The sequence below is a fragment of the Rhinolophus sinicus genome, chromosome 1, assembly GCF_057876585.1.
Source record: "Rhinolophus sinicus isolate RSI-liver-muscle chromosome 1, RSI-T2T, whole genome shotgun sequence".
In the NCBI taxonomy this organism is placed as follows: Eukaryota; Metazoa; Chordata; class Mammalia; order Chiroptera; family Rhinolophidae; genus Rhinolophus; species Rhinolophus sinicus.
The window spans coordinates 115165779-115181088 of NC_142501.1; the positions used below are offsets into that span (position 1 = coordinate 115165779).

At 39.1% G+C, this 15310-nt stretch overlaps 1 long non-coding RNA gene across 1 annotated transcript in view; it reads right to left on the bottom strand.

Moving 5' to 3' along the window:
* Window positions 1-12500, bottom strand: part of LOC148759235 (uncharacterized) — a 30134-nt gene extending 17634 nt beyond the window's left edge. The window contains exon 1 of the long non-coding RNA XR_016018047.1: window positions 12463-12500. This is a non-coding gene — a long non-coding RNA (uncharacterized LOC148759235). The remainder of the gene's footprint in view (window positions 1-12462) is intronic.
* Between the last annotated feature and the right edge of the window lie 2810 nt (window positions 12501-15310).

The window sequence follows — 15310 nt, forward strand, 5'->3', positions numbered from 1 at the left end:
ATGGACTGAGCAGACACCGGAGCCCTGCTACAGCCGATCCCACTCTGTGACGTCAGCCCACACACATCAGCTCATCTACTGTAGTCACAGCCAGTCGTCCTGAGGGTCAATTCCACACACTGATGCGCCAACAACAATCAAGGCTCAAGTACAACAGGAGGGCACACACCACCCACACGAGCTTCTGGAGAACCTGGCTAAGGTGACCAGGGAGACTGTACCACTGGACCCACAGGACACCTGTTATATGAGCCAATGCTGCCAAGATGAGGAGAATTAGCAGATCTACATAATACATAGAAACAAACACAGAGAGGCAGTGAAAAAAGAAGAGAGAAAGAAACGTTTATGTAATGGAAAACCAGGAAAAATCTCCAGAAAAAGAAATAAACCAAATGGAGACAAATAATCTATGAGATACACAGCTCAAAATACTAGTTATGAGGATGCTCAATGAAATTAGGGGAAGAATAGATAGACTCAGTAAAACTTCAACAAAGAGACAGCATACATAAAGAAGACATACAAATCATTTAAAAAAAGTCTGAAATGAATAATTTATAGATGGAATCAGCACCACATTTGGTGAAGTAGAGGTTCAAATCAGTGATTTGGAAGAAATGGTAGCAGAAAGCACCCAAATAGAACACAAAAAGAAAAAAATGAATAATAAGCAAAATAAAATAAAGACAGAGAATCCTTTAAGAGACCTCTCGTACAACATCAAATGTAGTAACATTTGTAAATCTATCAGAAGAAGAGAGATCAAGGAATTGAACTCCTCTTGTAATAAATAGTGACAGAAACCTTCCCCAACCTGAGAAGGAAATAGACACACAAGCCTAGGAAATACAGAGCGTTCCAAACAAAATGAACCTAAATGTGCCCACACCAAGACATATCATAATTAAAATGCCAAAGGGGAAAGACGCACAGAGAATATTAAAACCGACAAGAAAAGAGCAGTTAGTTATGAACAAGGGAGCGTCCATAAGGCTGTCAGGTGATCTCTCAACAGAAAATTTGCAGGTCAGAAGGGATTGGCAAGAAATAGTGAAAGTGATGAAAAGCTATAATCGACAACCAAGATTACTGTATCCAGCAAGGCTCTCATTTAGAATCAAAGGAGACGTAAAGAACCTGCCAAGAAAAAGAGGGTAATGCAGTTGAGCACCAGCAAACCAGTATTACAAGAAATGTAAAACCACAACTTGAAGAAGAAGAAGAAAAAACAGAAGCAGAACGAGGAGGAGGAGGAGGAGACGAAATACTAATAATAAAATGGCAATATCTACATACCTACAAATAGTTAGTGCAAATGTAAATAAGTTAAATGCTCCAGTCAAGACATAAGGTGGCTGAATAGTTAAGAATACAAGACCCATATATATATGACATCAAACTAAAAAATTTTTGCACAGCAAAGGAAACCATTTACAATATGAAATCACGACCAGATGAATGGAGAAGATATTTGCCAATGATATATCTGAGAAAGGGTTGATATCAAGAATATATAAGGAAGTCATAAAGCTCGGCACCAAAAGACAAACAATGCAATTACAAAATGAGAAGAGCACTTGAATAGACTTTTCTCCAAAGGGGTCACACAGATAGCCAAGAGACATAAGAAAAGATTCTCAGCGTCACTAATCATTAGAGCAATGCAAATTAAAAGCACAATGAGCTATCACCTCACACCTATCAAAATGGCCATCATCAATAATTCAACAAATAACAAGTGTTGGTGAGGATGTGAAGAAAACGGAGCCCTTGTGCACTGTTGCTGAGACTGTAAATCCGGCCAGCCGCAATGGAAACAATATGTAAGTTCCTCAAAACTTTAAAAATAGAACTACCATGTGGGGAAGCAATCCCACGTTGGGTTTTCCTCCACAGAAATCCAAAACACTCATTTGAGAAGACATATGCATTTCTATGGTCGTTGACACATTATTTACATTAATCCAGATAAGGAAGCAACCGAAGTATCCATCATCTTGTATAAAGAAGAAGTGGTACATAGATACAACAAAATACGACTTGGCTGTAACAAAGAATAAAATCTTACCATTTATGACAACGTGGGTGGACCTAGAGGGTATTTTTCCAAGTGAAATAAGTCAGATAGAGAAACACAAACACCACATGATTTCACTTATTGGTGATACGTAAAAAAAATAAATAAACGTAGAAAAGAGAAACAAACTCATAGATGCAGAGAACTAACTGATCCTGGCATGATTCGAGGAGTGTTGGGGGATGCTTGAAAAGGTAAAAGGATTAAGAAGTACACACTGGCAGTTATAAAACAGTCATGTAGCTGTCAAGGACAGCACACAGAATACAGGAAATAACATTGTAATAACTAAGTATGGTGTCAGGGATTCCACACTAATCGGAGCACCAGTTTACACATTATATAAATGCCTAACCACTATGCTGTACACCTGAGGCTGACATCATATTGAATGTCAACTGTAACGGAAATGAAACATTTTACATTTATAAAGAAAACTAAAAACTTTCTGAAATTTGACATTTCACCATATGGTTTAAGAATCTCTGCTTCTAAAATTGGTTATTATTTTATGCAAAACATGTACTCTTCAATTAGATTAAGACATTTAAATATATTCATAATGTACTGATTGAGGACATAGTGGAATCCGTTCGTAATACGGGTTTTGAGATAGAGAACTTGAATTCTCAATTTTCAAAATTACCATTGTTTAAGTCAAAATGATGAACCCAGGATACCTGCAACTAATATAAAATAATATTGAATGTCAGTTGAATATAACTGAAAAAAAAAGAAAAAGAAAAAAGTATAGAGAAAACACTCACGCCTACCAACTATATGATACCAAAATACAAAGTGTAATAAAATAGAACTATATATTATATGCCACATAGTTTTAAAATTGAAATGTACCAGGAAGATTTCATGACTATTACAATAAGTAAATGAATCCATTACAGATTTCGTGTATGCACGAGTATTCTAAAAGTCCCGCTGATGTAATGTAAAATCACAGTAAGATTCCTTACCCTTAACCAAATTGCATATCTCCATCACTGTGGGAAACCTCCCAATAAAATTTTACTATCACTCTATATTTCCCAGCCTCTTCTTTTTTTCATTCCCCATGTTCAATACTTCCTAAAGTGAAGGGGAAAAAAGAAAGAGTGACGTCGTAAAAATGGCAGTGTGAGGTGAGCCTCTTGAAATCTTCCCTGGAATTTACAACAAGTTGAACAACTGAAATTTCACAAAGGACTCCCTGCGCAGAAGACCGGCGAGACTAAGGGCCGCACTACTGCAATAGCCTAAAGGTGGACAAATTGCTCGAGCGGTGGAGGAGGGAGGGGAGAAGTGGGCACACGGGGCCGTGTGGGCTCAGGACGCAGACCTAGCTCGGTGCTCCGAGCTCCCTTCATCCCGGAACTAGTGCAGCTGCAGGAGTGGGAAGAACTTGGACTGCTAGGGCTCTGATTATGGCCCACAGGGCTGAGGGGACAGCATATAACACAGCTGAACCCACTACTAACGGCAGGGACGTCAGAGCAAAGACTGAGGGAAGAAGGCTGAAAACAGTGGTTTAAGCCCTCACTGCCGAGTAAAGAATGGAAGCCTTAGGCACAGAGACTAGCTGCTTCCTCCCTACCCTCCCAGAGCTCGCCCCTTCCCCACCTGTCCAGTGCTAGAAGCAGAACAGTAGCAGTGTCAGATCAAACGAACAGAATATTTGCAGTTCTGAGAACTGTGGTCGGCAGTCAAGGACTCACAGCCCAAGTACTTCCAGCAAAGGGCAGGGAGCTGTGGAAACAGGACTGGCTGAGGTGGTCGTCACCGCCATTGCTCTGGGCCACCTTTCACAACCCACCCCACCCCTGTCCCCACCTATCTGGGCGGATCCCTGCAGGAATGAACACAACTGCTGAAATGCACGGGCTCTGAATCTGGTGCAGGAAGAGCTTTGGAACTTCAGAAGTTCCCCACATCCCCCCACGGAGGCAGTGCCTTATGACCCCAGTGAACTGTTCACAGAGGAAACGCCCGCCTTCCAGGGAATCCCACCACTATGTGAGAAGCCGGAATAGTGCAGAGGAAACATAACACTACAGTGTGAGAGACAATAAAAGGCTGCAGTCGGAGAGAAAATAAAACATTATCCCAACACCGACTGGAAAACAAAAGAAAGACCTCTTTCTATCAACCTGTTGCAGAACTCACTCCTGCAGATGTCTAGGAAGACAAATAATAAATCATCAATTGCCATGCATAACCAAAGCAACAAGACAGCTCAGAAAGAAAATGAAAAGTCTCCAGAAAATAAACTTAAAGATATGGAAATATGTGACTTAAATAACAGAGAAGTCAAGACTGCAGTTCTTGAAAAACTCAACGAGATGCAAGAAAACACAGACAGGCAGTTTAATGAACTCAGAAACATAATCAAAAGAAATGACGAATGAAAGAGACAGTTTAGGTAGTAGAGTTGACCAGGTGGAGGAAAGAATCAGTGACATCGAAGCTAGAAATCTGGAAATGACAAGGATGGAAGGAGAAAGAGACCTGAGACGTGAGACTACAAGACCTTTGTGACTCCATCAGAAAGAGCAATATAAGAATAATGGGCATACCAGAAGGGGAAGAAAGAGAGAAGGGAACAGAGAATATATTCAAACAAATAGTCGATAAGAACTTCCCAAACTTGTGGAAAGAACTGGATCCTTGAATTCAAGAAACAAATAGAACACCTAATGACCTCAAATCCAACAGTCCTTCTCCAACGCACATTGTATTGAAGCTGTCAAAAATCAATGACAAAAAAGAATCCTCAAGGAAGCCAGGAAAAAGAAGACGGTAACCTACAAGTCAGGAGGGAGTGGAACCAAATATGCAAACAATAGACAGAGAGAAATTATGAGACAAGGATAATATATGCAGTAACGGTATCTTTTAGGTATGAAGGAGGAATAAAGACCTTTCCAGACATACAGAAGCTGAGGGAATTTTCTAACACATGACAAGCACTACAAGAAATACCGAAGGAAGCTATTCGACCAGATCAACAGGGACAATTTGTGGCAACCAAAACATAAAAGGGGGGAAAGTAAAGGCCTCAACCGGAATATGCGAATGGAGAAAGTAAGCATGCTGAGAAAATGGAATACTCTAAATATCAAACTTTCTTTCACATAAACTTAATGGTAACCACTCAAAAGAAATTCAGAACTGAAATATATAATGTAATGAAAGAAGAGGAGGGAAAAATCATAGACTACCACCACATAGAAATAAGAGACAACAACAAAAAGGCAAAGAAACAATGGAGACACAGTCTTACCAGAAAAGTAGAGATAGAATGATAGGAAATCCTCACATATCAATAATCACCCTAAATGTAAATGGACTGAACTCACCAACAGAAAGGCACAGAGCAGCTGATTGGATCAAAAAACTAAACCAAATCATATCTGCCTCCAAGAGGCACATCTCAGCTACAAGGACAAACGTAGACTCAAAGTGAAAGGGTGGAAATTGATACGCCAAGCAAATGCTATCCAGAGAAAATCAGGTGTATCCATACTGATATCAGATGAAACAGACTTCAGGATAAAAAAGGTAGTAACAAGAGACAAAGATGAACATTTCATATTGATAAAGGGGACTATACAACAAGAAGACAAAACAGTCATCGATATTTATGCCCCCAATCAGGGAGCACCGAAATATACCAAGCAACTACTAACAGAACTAAAGGGAGAAATTGACCAAAACACAATTATACTAGGGGACCCAAATCCATCATTGACAGCTATGGATAGATCATCCAAACAGAAAATAAAGAAAGAAATAGCAGCCCTAAATGACACATTACATGAAATAGACATAATTGACATTTATAGAGCACTTTATCCTAAAACATCACACTATACATTTTTTTTCTAGTGTACGGAACATTCTCAAGGATAGATCATCTATTGGGACATAAAACTAGCCTCAGCAAATTTAAGAAGATTGAAATCATACCAAACACATTCTCTGATCACAAGGCTTTGAAATTGGATATCAACTGCAAAAAGGAAGCAGGAAAAACCACAAATACATAGAGACTGAACAACATACTTTTAAAGAACGACCTGGTCAAAGAAGAAATAAGAGGATAGATCAAAGGATACATAGAAGAGTGACATCATAGGAATGGCAGCAGCGAGGTGGTCTCCTTGAGTTCTCCTCCGGAACTTACCACAAATTGAACCCATCAAAGGACTCTGCTCATCACATAGAACAGCTAAGAGACTCGTTCGAGGATTACGTGAAGGTGGGCAAATAGGGCGAGCAGGGGAACACAGAAGGGGGTGGAGTGGCGACCTCAGCCCGCACCTGCAGCTGTGGAGACACAGAGGATCCCAGGACAGAACAGAGACCACAAGAGCCAAGACGTAGGCTCTTTCCCTGCGTCCCACAGCTGATCTCTCCTGCTGAGAGACCAGCATATCCAGCATTTGAGGCAGTAACCTCAGCTGAGACCTCCAGCTGGGCCCTAGGTCAGACAAAGGACCTGATCACAACACCCGGGCCCCTCTGCCCACTCTCCCAATCCTACCCCTGCCTTTCCAGACACTCAAGCTGGCCCCTGAACTGAAGAGTAGTGTCAGATTACAGAGGAGTCATCATACCAATTGCCTTCTCTGACAACAGTGCTATAAAATCAGAAATCAACTACAGGAAAAAAAAGCTGGAAGACACACAAATTCATGGAGCCTGAATTAACATGTTACTAAATAATGAATGGGTTAACTATGAGATCAAGGAAGAAACCAAAACATGTCTCGAGACAAACGAAAATCAAAACACGACAGACCAAATCTATGGGATCCAGCGAAAGCAGTCCTAAGACGGAAATTCACAGCATTGCAGGCCTACATAGAGAAACAAAAAAAATCACTAACCAACAGTTTACCTTCACACTTAAGGGATCTGGAAAAAGAACAGCAAAATAACCACAAAGGGAGTATAAGGAGGGAGATAATAAAGGTCAGAGCAGAAATCAATGAAATAGACACCAGAAAACAATAAAAAACATCAATGAAGCCAAGAGTTGGTTTTTGAGAAAATAAACAAAGTCAACAAACCTTTAGCCAGGCTCATCAGAGAGAGAGAGAGAGAGAGAGAGAGAGAGAGAGAGAGAGAGAACCCAAATTAATAAAATCAGAAATGAAAGAGGAAAAGTGACAACAGACACATAGAAATACAAAAATATTTAAGAAATTACTATAAGCATCTATATGCCAACAAATTAGACAATCTGTTAGAAACGGAAAATTTTCTAGAAGCATACAACCTTCCAAGGCTAACTCAAGAAGAAACGGAAAACCTGAAGAGACTGATTACCACCACAGAAGTTGAGTCAGGAATCAACAAGTTCCCAACAAACAAAAGCTCTGGACCAGATGGCTTTACAGGTGAATTTTACAAAACATGCAAAAAAGAATTATCCCCCATTCTCCTCAAGCTATTCCAAAAAATTCAGAAGGAGGGAAGGCTCCCAAACACTTTTTACGAGGCCACTATCACTCTGATCCCCAAATCAGACAGACACTACAAAAAAGAAACAAAAAAACTATAGGCCGATATCTCTAATGAACATAGATGCAAAAACCCTCTACACAGAATTAAGCAATATCACTGAACAGAATTAAGCAATACATTAAAAACATTATACACCATGATCAAGGGGGATTCATTCCTGGTATGCAAGGATGGTTCAACATCTGCAAATCAATTAATGTGATACACCACATTAACAAAATGAAAAATAAAAATCATATGATCATATCGATTAGATGCAGAAAAAGCATTTGACAAAATCCAGCAGTCATTTACAATAAAAACGTTTAAGAAAATGGGAATAGAGAGACCACATCTCAGCATAATAAAGGCCATATATGATAAGCCCACAGCTAACATCACACTCAATGGGGAAAAGCTAAAACATTCCCCTTAAGATCAGGAACAAGGCAAGGTTGCCCACTTTCTCCACTTCTATTCAACATAGTGCTGGAAGTTCTAGCCACAGCAATCAGACAAGAAAAAGAAATAAAAGGCATCCAAATTGGTAAGGAGGAAGTAAAATTGTCATTATATGCAGATGACATGATACAATATATAGAGAACCCTAAAGAATCCACCAGAAAACTATTAGAACTGATAAACGAATTTAGTAAAGTAGCAGGATACAAAATTAATATTCAGAAATCAGTTGCGTGTGTATATACCAATAATAAAATATCAGGAGGAGAAATTAAGAAAAGAATCCCATTTACAATTGCTTCAAAGACTATAAAATACCTGGGAATAAATTTAACGAAAGAAGTAAAAGATCTGTACTCAGGAAATTATAAGACACTGAAGAAAGAAATGAAAGAGGATACAAATAGATGGAAGCACATACCATGCTCATGGATAGGAAGAATTAATAGAGTTAAAATGTCCATACTGCCTAAGGCAATATACGGATTCAATGCGATTTCTATCAAATTACCAAGGATGGTTTCCACAGGAATGGAGCATATAATCCTAAAATTTATATGGCACCACAAAAGATCCCGGATAGCCTCGGCAATCTTGAGAAATAAAAACAAAGTGGGAGGTATTACGATACCTGACATCAAATTATACTACAAGGCTACAGTAATCGAAACAGCGTGGTTCTGGTGTAAAAACAGACACATTGATCAATGGAACACAATAGAGAGCCCAGCAATAAATCCATGCCTATATGGCCATTCAATCTACGGCAATGGAAGCAAGAATTTACGGTGGGGTAAAGACAGTCTATTCGATAAATGGTGTTGGCGAAACCTGGACAGGCACGTGCAAAAAAATGAAGCTTGACCACTGCCTTACACCATATACGAGAATAAATTCAAAACGCATTAAAGACATAAGTGTAAGATCTGAGACCATAAAATTCCTAGAAGAAAACATAGGAAGAAACTTTACAGACGTTACCTGGAGTAAGATTTTTACTGATATATCCCCTCAGGCAAGGGAAGTAAGAGAAAAAATAAACATGTGGGATCACATCAAACTAAAAAGTTTTTTTCACAGCAAAGGAAACCATCACTAAAACAAAGAGGGATCCTACTGAATGGAGAAGATATTTGCCAATGGCATATCCCATAGGGGTTAATATCTCAAATTTATAAAAAACTCTCTCAACTCAACTCCAAAAAAACAAACAACCCAATTAAAAAATGGTCAGAGCACATGAAAAGTCATTTTTCTAAAAAGGACATAAGATGGGAAACAGACATATGAAAAAATGCTCCACTTCACCAATCATTAGAGAAATGCAAATAAAAACTGCAATGAGATACCACCTCACCCAAGTCAAAATGGCCGTCATCAACAAATCAACAAAGAACAAGTGCTGGCGAGGACGTGGAGAATAGGGAACCCTCGTGCTTTGTTGGTGGGATTGCAGATTGGTGCGGCCACTATGGAAAACAGTACGGAGGTATCTCAAAAATCTGAGAATGGAACTACCATATGATCCAGCAATTCCACTCCTAGGTATCTACCCGGAGAAATCTAAAACTCTAATTCAAAAAAAATTATACACCCTTATGTTTACTGCAGCACTATACACTATAACCAAGACATGGAAACAACCGAAATGCCCATCGGTAGACGACTGGATTAAGAAACTGTGGTACAGTTATACAATGGAGTAGTATGCAGCCATAAAGAAGAATGAAATCTTACCATGCGACAATATGGATGGACCCAGAGAACATTATGTTAAGTGAAATAAGTCAGACAGAGAAAGACAAATACCATATGATCTCACTTATATGTGGAATCTAAAGAAAAGAATAAATGAATGAACTAATCAGAAACAGTCTCAAACACATAGAGGAAAAACTGAGGGTTGCTAGATGGGGGGTGGGGATAAGGGGGAAAGTGAGGGGATTAGAATGCACAGTTGGTAACCACAAGAGTGCCACAGGGATACGAGAGTCAATTTGGGGAATGAAATCAATAATTTCGGCCAATCGAATGCAACAATGTGTTAAAAAGATTAGTCATCATGACCAAGCAGATTCATCCCAGGTGCACAACGATGGTTAAACGTTCGGAAATCCATCAATGTGATTCATCCCGTAAACAAAATAAAAGACAAAAATCACATGATTATATCAATTGATGCAGAAAAAGCGTTTGACAAGCTACAACATCCATTTGTGATTAGAACACTTAATAAATAGGTATAGAGGGACACTACCTTAACATAATAAAGGCTATATATGACAAACCCTCAGCTAATCTCATAATTAATGGTGAAAAACTGAAACCCTTTTCTCTACGTTCAGGAACACAACAGAGCTGTACCCTATCACCTCTGCTTTTCAACAGTGTTGGAAGTCCTCGCCAGAGCGATCAGGCAAGACAAATAAATAAAAGGCATCCAAATTGGGAAAGAAGAAGTTAAATTGTCAATCTTTGTAGATGTATACATAGAAAAGCCTAAAACTCCACCAAAAAGCTATTAAAAACAATCAATGAATACAGTAAATAAAGTTGCCGGCTACAAAATCAACGTACAAAAGTCCATTGCATTCCTATATACTAACAATGAAATCTCAGAAAAAGAAAGGAAAAGAACCAATTCCTTTTGCAATTGCAACAAAAGGAATCAAATACCTAGGAATAAACTTAACCAAGGAAGTGAAAGACCTACATGCTGAAATCTATAAGACATTTTTAAAAGAAATTGAAGAAGACACAAAGAAATGGAAAGACATTCCATGCTCATGGATTGGAACAATCTACATAATTAAAAATGGCCGTATTACCAAAGCAATATACAGATTTAATGCAATCTCCATCAAAATCCCAATACCACCTTTTAAAGAAATAGAACAAAAAAATCATCAGATTTGTATGGAACCACAAAAGACATAAATGGCCAAAGGAATCCTAAGCAAAAAGACCAACGCCGGAGGTATCACACTCCCTGACTTGAGCTCGTACTACAGGGCAACAATAATCAAAACGGCATGGTATGGGCAGAAAAACAGACACATACCAGTGGAATAGAATTGAGATCCCAGAAATAAACCCACATAAACATGGACAGATAATTTTTGACAAAGAAGCAAAAAAGCATACAATGGAGAAAAGACAGCCCCTTCAATAAATGGTGCTGCTAGAATTGGAAAACCACGTGCAAAAGAATGAAACGGGGCTGCTATCTGTCACCATGTACCACAATTAACTCAAAATGGATCAAAGACTTAAGCATAAAACCTGAAATAATACACTGCATAGAAGAAAACATAGGTACTAAACTTGTGGACCTTGGGTTCAAAAGCATTTTATGAATTTGACTCCATAGGCAAGGGAAGTAAAAGCTAAAATAAACAAATGGGACTATATCAAACTTAAAAGCTTCTGAACAGCAAAAGAAACCATCGACAAAATAAAGAGGCAACCAACTGAATGGGAGAAGATTTTTGCCAACAGTGCCTCTGATAAGGGGCTAATATCCAAAATATACAAAGAACTCATGCAACTCAACAACAAAAAAACAAACAACCCAACTGAAAAATGGGTAGAGGACCTGAAGAGACATTTCTCCCAAGAGGACATACAAATCGCAAATAGACATATGAAAAAAATGCTCAACATTACTAATCATCAGAGAAATGCAAATAAAACCACAATGAGATATCACCTCACCTAGTTTGAATGGTTATGTTCAACAAGACAAATAGTAACAAGTGTTGGAGAGGCTGTGGAGAAAAAGGAACCCTCATACACTGTTGGTGGGAATGCAGACTGGTGCAGCCGCTATGGAGGGCAGTGTGGAGGTTCCCCAAAAAGTTACGAATAGAATTACCATATGGCCCAGCAATCCCTCTCCTGGGTATCTACGCCAAAAATCTGCAAGCATTTATCCATAAAGACAAGTGTGCTCCAATGTTCATTGCAGCTTTACTTATGGTGGCCAAGACATGGAAACAACCAAAATGTCCTTCGATGGATGAATGGATAAAGAAGTTGTGGTACATATAAATAATGGAATGCTATTGGGTGGTAAGAAAAGATGAAATAGGACCATTGGTAAATGGGGTTTAATATGTGGTGATGGAAAGAGAACTGACTCTGGCTGGTGAACACACAATGTGAGATATAGATAATGTATTACAGAATTGTACATCTGAAATCCATGTAACTTTACTAACAATTGCGCCCCAATAAATTTTAATTTAAAGGAAAAAAAAAACCCTCGAATGGTGATATTTTATAAAACGGTTCACAGTGACAAATTTTCCATTACAAACATAAAACAATGATAGTTGGAACACTACTAAATTTTACAAGTAAATGCTAAAAAACTAAATTCAGAGTAAAAAAGTTAATTTCACAAAGGAGCACTTTACCTTGGTATCAACATCGACGAGCCGTTCCGCTGATACAGACCAGGAATCATTCTTGCAAGTTTCGCGGGAAACACTTTAGGGTCAAGACACACAACAAAAACAAGTGAGTTCATTTCTTGACAAAATCAACAACAACAAAGGGCGTAAAAGGTCAGCTATCTGCATATGAAATGAAGTTTCTTGATATGATTAAAATTTGTATGATGTGCTAGAAAAGCTATTAGTTACCTATTTCTGCCTCCACCACTCCCAACTCATGCAATATTTAATGAAGATACACTCTAAGTTTCTGTAACAAAGAATGACAGCCAATATGTTGGCAACACCTGAGAGTACCTTGTTTTCACCAAAAGTCCTGAAGGCTGAATTGAAACGCAACTAATAGCTGACATAACTGGAACCTGAACTGGGACAAAAGCGAGGACCTAAATCAAGGTAGAAAGATACACTGACCCTTCTCCATGGTCTGTCCCTGGTTCAAAGATTAATCTGCGTCAGTCAAAAATGGCAGTCTTGCTTTAACGTAGAAAGCAGTTATTAAATCGCGCCATTCATTCCTTTCACCCTGAAATACTACAATCAGTTCCCTGAAATGTGTGAAATATTTGCAAGTTACACGTACAACAGTCAAAGAACAAATATGTATGTTCTTAGCCTCCCCACTCCCAGACCACTTGTCCTCACAGCTTCCTGGCAATCTCCAACCTCCAAAACTTCAGCCTACGAAAGCACAGACTCCTGAAACAAGGATGGGCTCAAATGACCCACAGTAGGAGTTCTCCATTTCCCTGTTCCTGGAAAATAAGCTAAATGGAGCCTCGGTCATCCAGTCCTAACACAGGCATGTTACCACCGACCCAACTCCATTACTGTTTTCACAATCAGTCCTATCTCTGCCCAACCCTCCATATCCATGGGAAGGACATTAGCACATTGGGAAAAGAGGTGGAGGTGACGAGACACCTGCCTTGGGCGAGTGATCTATGTAGTTCAGCAATCTCCAGTGCCTTAGCACTCGAGGGACATAAGCCCCCTAAGTAAGCTGGGGTGCAGGTGGATGATTCCACATTCCTACTTGCTATTAAGAGAATGTTTCCAAGGGCTCAAATTAGTATAATGTGTTTTGATACAAAACTTACATTTTGCTACTTTTCCAATTTAGCAAACAAAAGCAGCAAGATTTTCAGGACGCTCTTGCACCCCTTATTTTAATCTGCTTTTTTAGACGATTACCAACATCCTGTGTCCTTCCTTCTTGTAATTTCTCTTTACCTTGTCATACCCTACTATTCTGATCTCTTTTCCCTTATCTGATCTCTAATCTCTGCTCTAAAAGCCTTATTCCTATCCCAACCTGTGTTGTTCCTCTTGAAACTTGGATTCAACTGCTAATTCCATTCTTATCTTCTTCCACTGCAGTCACTAGACCTTTCCATTATTAAAACACTCACCCAAATGATGATAAAGAAGGAAGTGTACTGGGCTTAGACACCTACACTTAATCTCATTTCATCACTCACTGTACTCAAATAAGTCACATAATCTCTTTGAGTTCAAACTCATGTGATCAACCACTTGACCAAAACATTAACGGCAGCATGAAGTACTAGGGGGTATTTGAATAATTAATTGCTAACATCCCTTCAACACCTGGAATTCTATGGACTTTTGATTCTGTCTAGAAAAATGGAGAACACTTAGCTGGCAGAAGTGGAAAAAAGTAACAGAACAGCAAAAAAAAAAAAACCCTGAGAAAAGCAGAGACACAGGTAAAAAATCAAGAAAAGTCATGGAAGAAGGAAGAAAGAGTCTGGAAAAAAGGAAAGAACTTCCAAGAACAAGGGAAAGGTATCAGCCAGAAGAGAAACACAGGCTGAGACATCAGTAAGTAGAGAAATCAATTGGAAATATCATCTCAATTTGTGCTGCAGTAATGCAACATGATCTATACACACATGTTCTTCACTTACAGAACAACGATTCGTCCCAAGAAGGCTACATCGCATTATACCTGAAAACACCTGCCTGATTAGGTCTTGCTTATGCACAACCTGTGGTTCTGTGGCCACAGCGAACTGAGATCTGCCTTCAACACTGATGGTGAAAACAAGGTTCTCGAGACTGCTGCAATTGTGGAGTACATTAACACAAGAGCTTGCGCTCACTGGGCTTGGGAGGACACTTCTCAATCAGTGTTAACACGTCACTAAACGGGACTCTCTGAGTCCACCTGACTTGCACCTGTACCTTGAATCCAGACCTGTCCAGACACATCTCAGTACAGGCTGAGGGACAAGAGAAGGGGCTTGGGAAGCCAAGCAGGCCGAAGGTCACATCACGGGTCAGCCACTTGTAACTATGGTACAGGGGTCAACTAATCCACCTCCCGGAACACACACGTCTAATGAATAAAAACCAGGCCGAACAGCACAGCTCCTTTGCGAAGTTACTGTGCCGACGACCTGAGAGAACCAATGTTAGGCACATAGTACAGGGCCTAATCCAGAGCAGAACACTCATTAAAGCTTACTGGCTTCTCTCTGCAGTCTCTTAGTTAACATGCAATTTTAGAAATCCATAAAATCCTACCTCCTCGCATTGTTGCATGTAGAACACTCATCCACTGTTAAAGAAAAAATTCAAATAAAGTGTAAATACACAACAGAAAAACACAGAATTTTGAAAGCGTCAGACTGAAGTGATGTAAAAACATTTCTTTGGGACAACCCCTGAAGGCTATAGTAGAATGAATAGTAATGATACTATTGGTCGGCAATTAATACATGCAGATCCTTTACATTTCTCCTATTTATATGTGTGTATATATATTTATATTTATATGTTCATA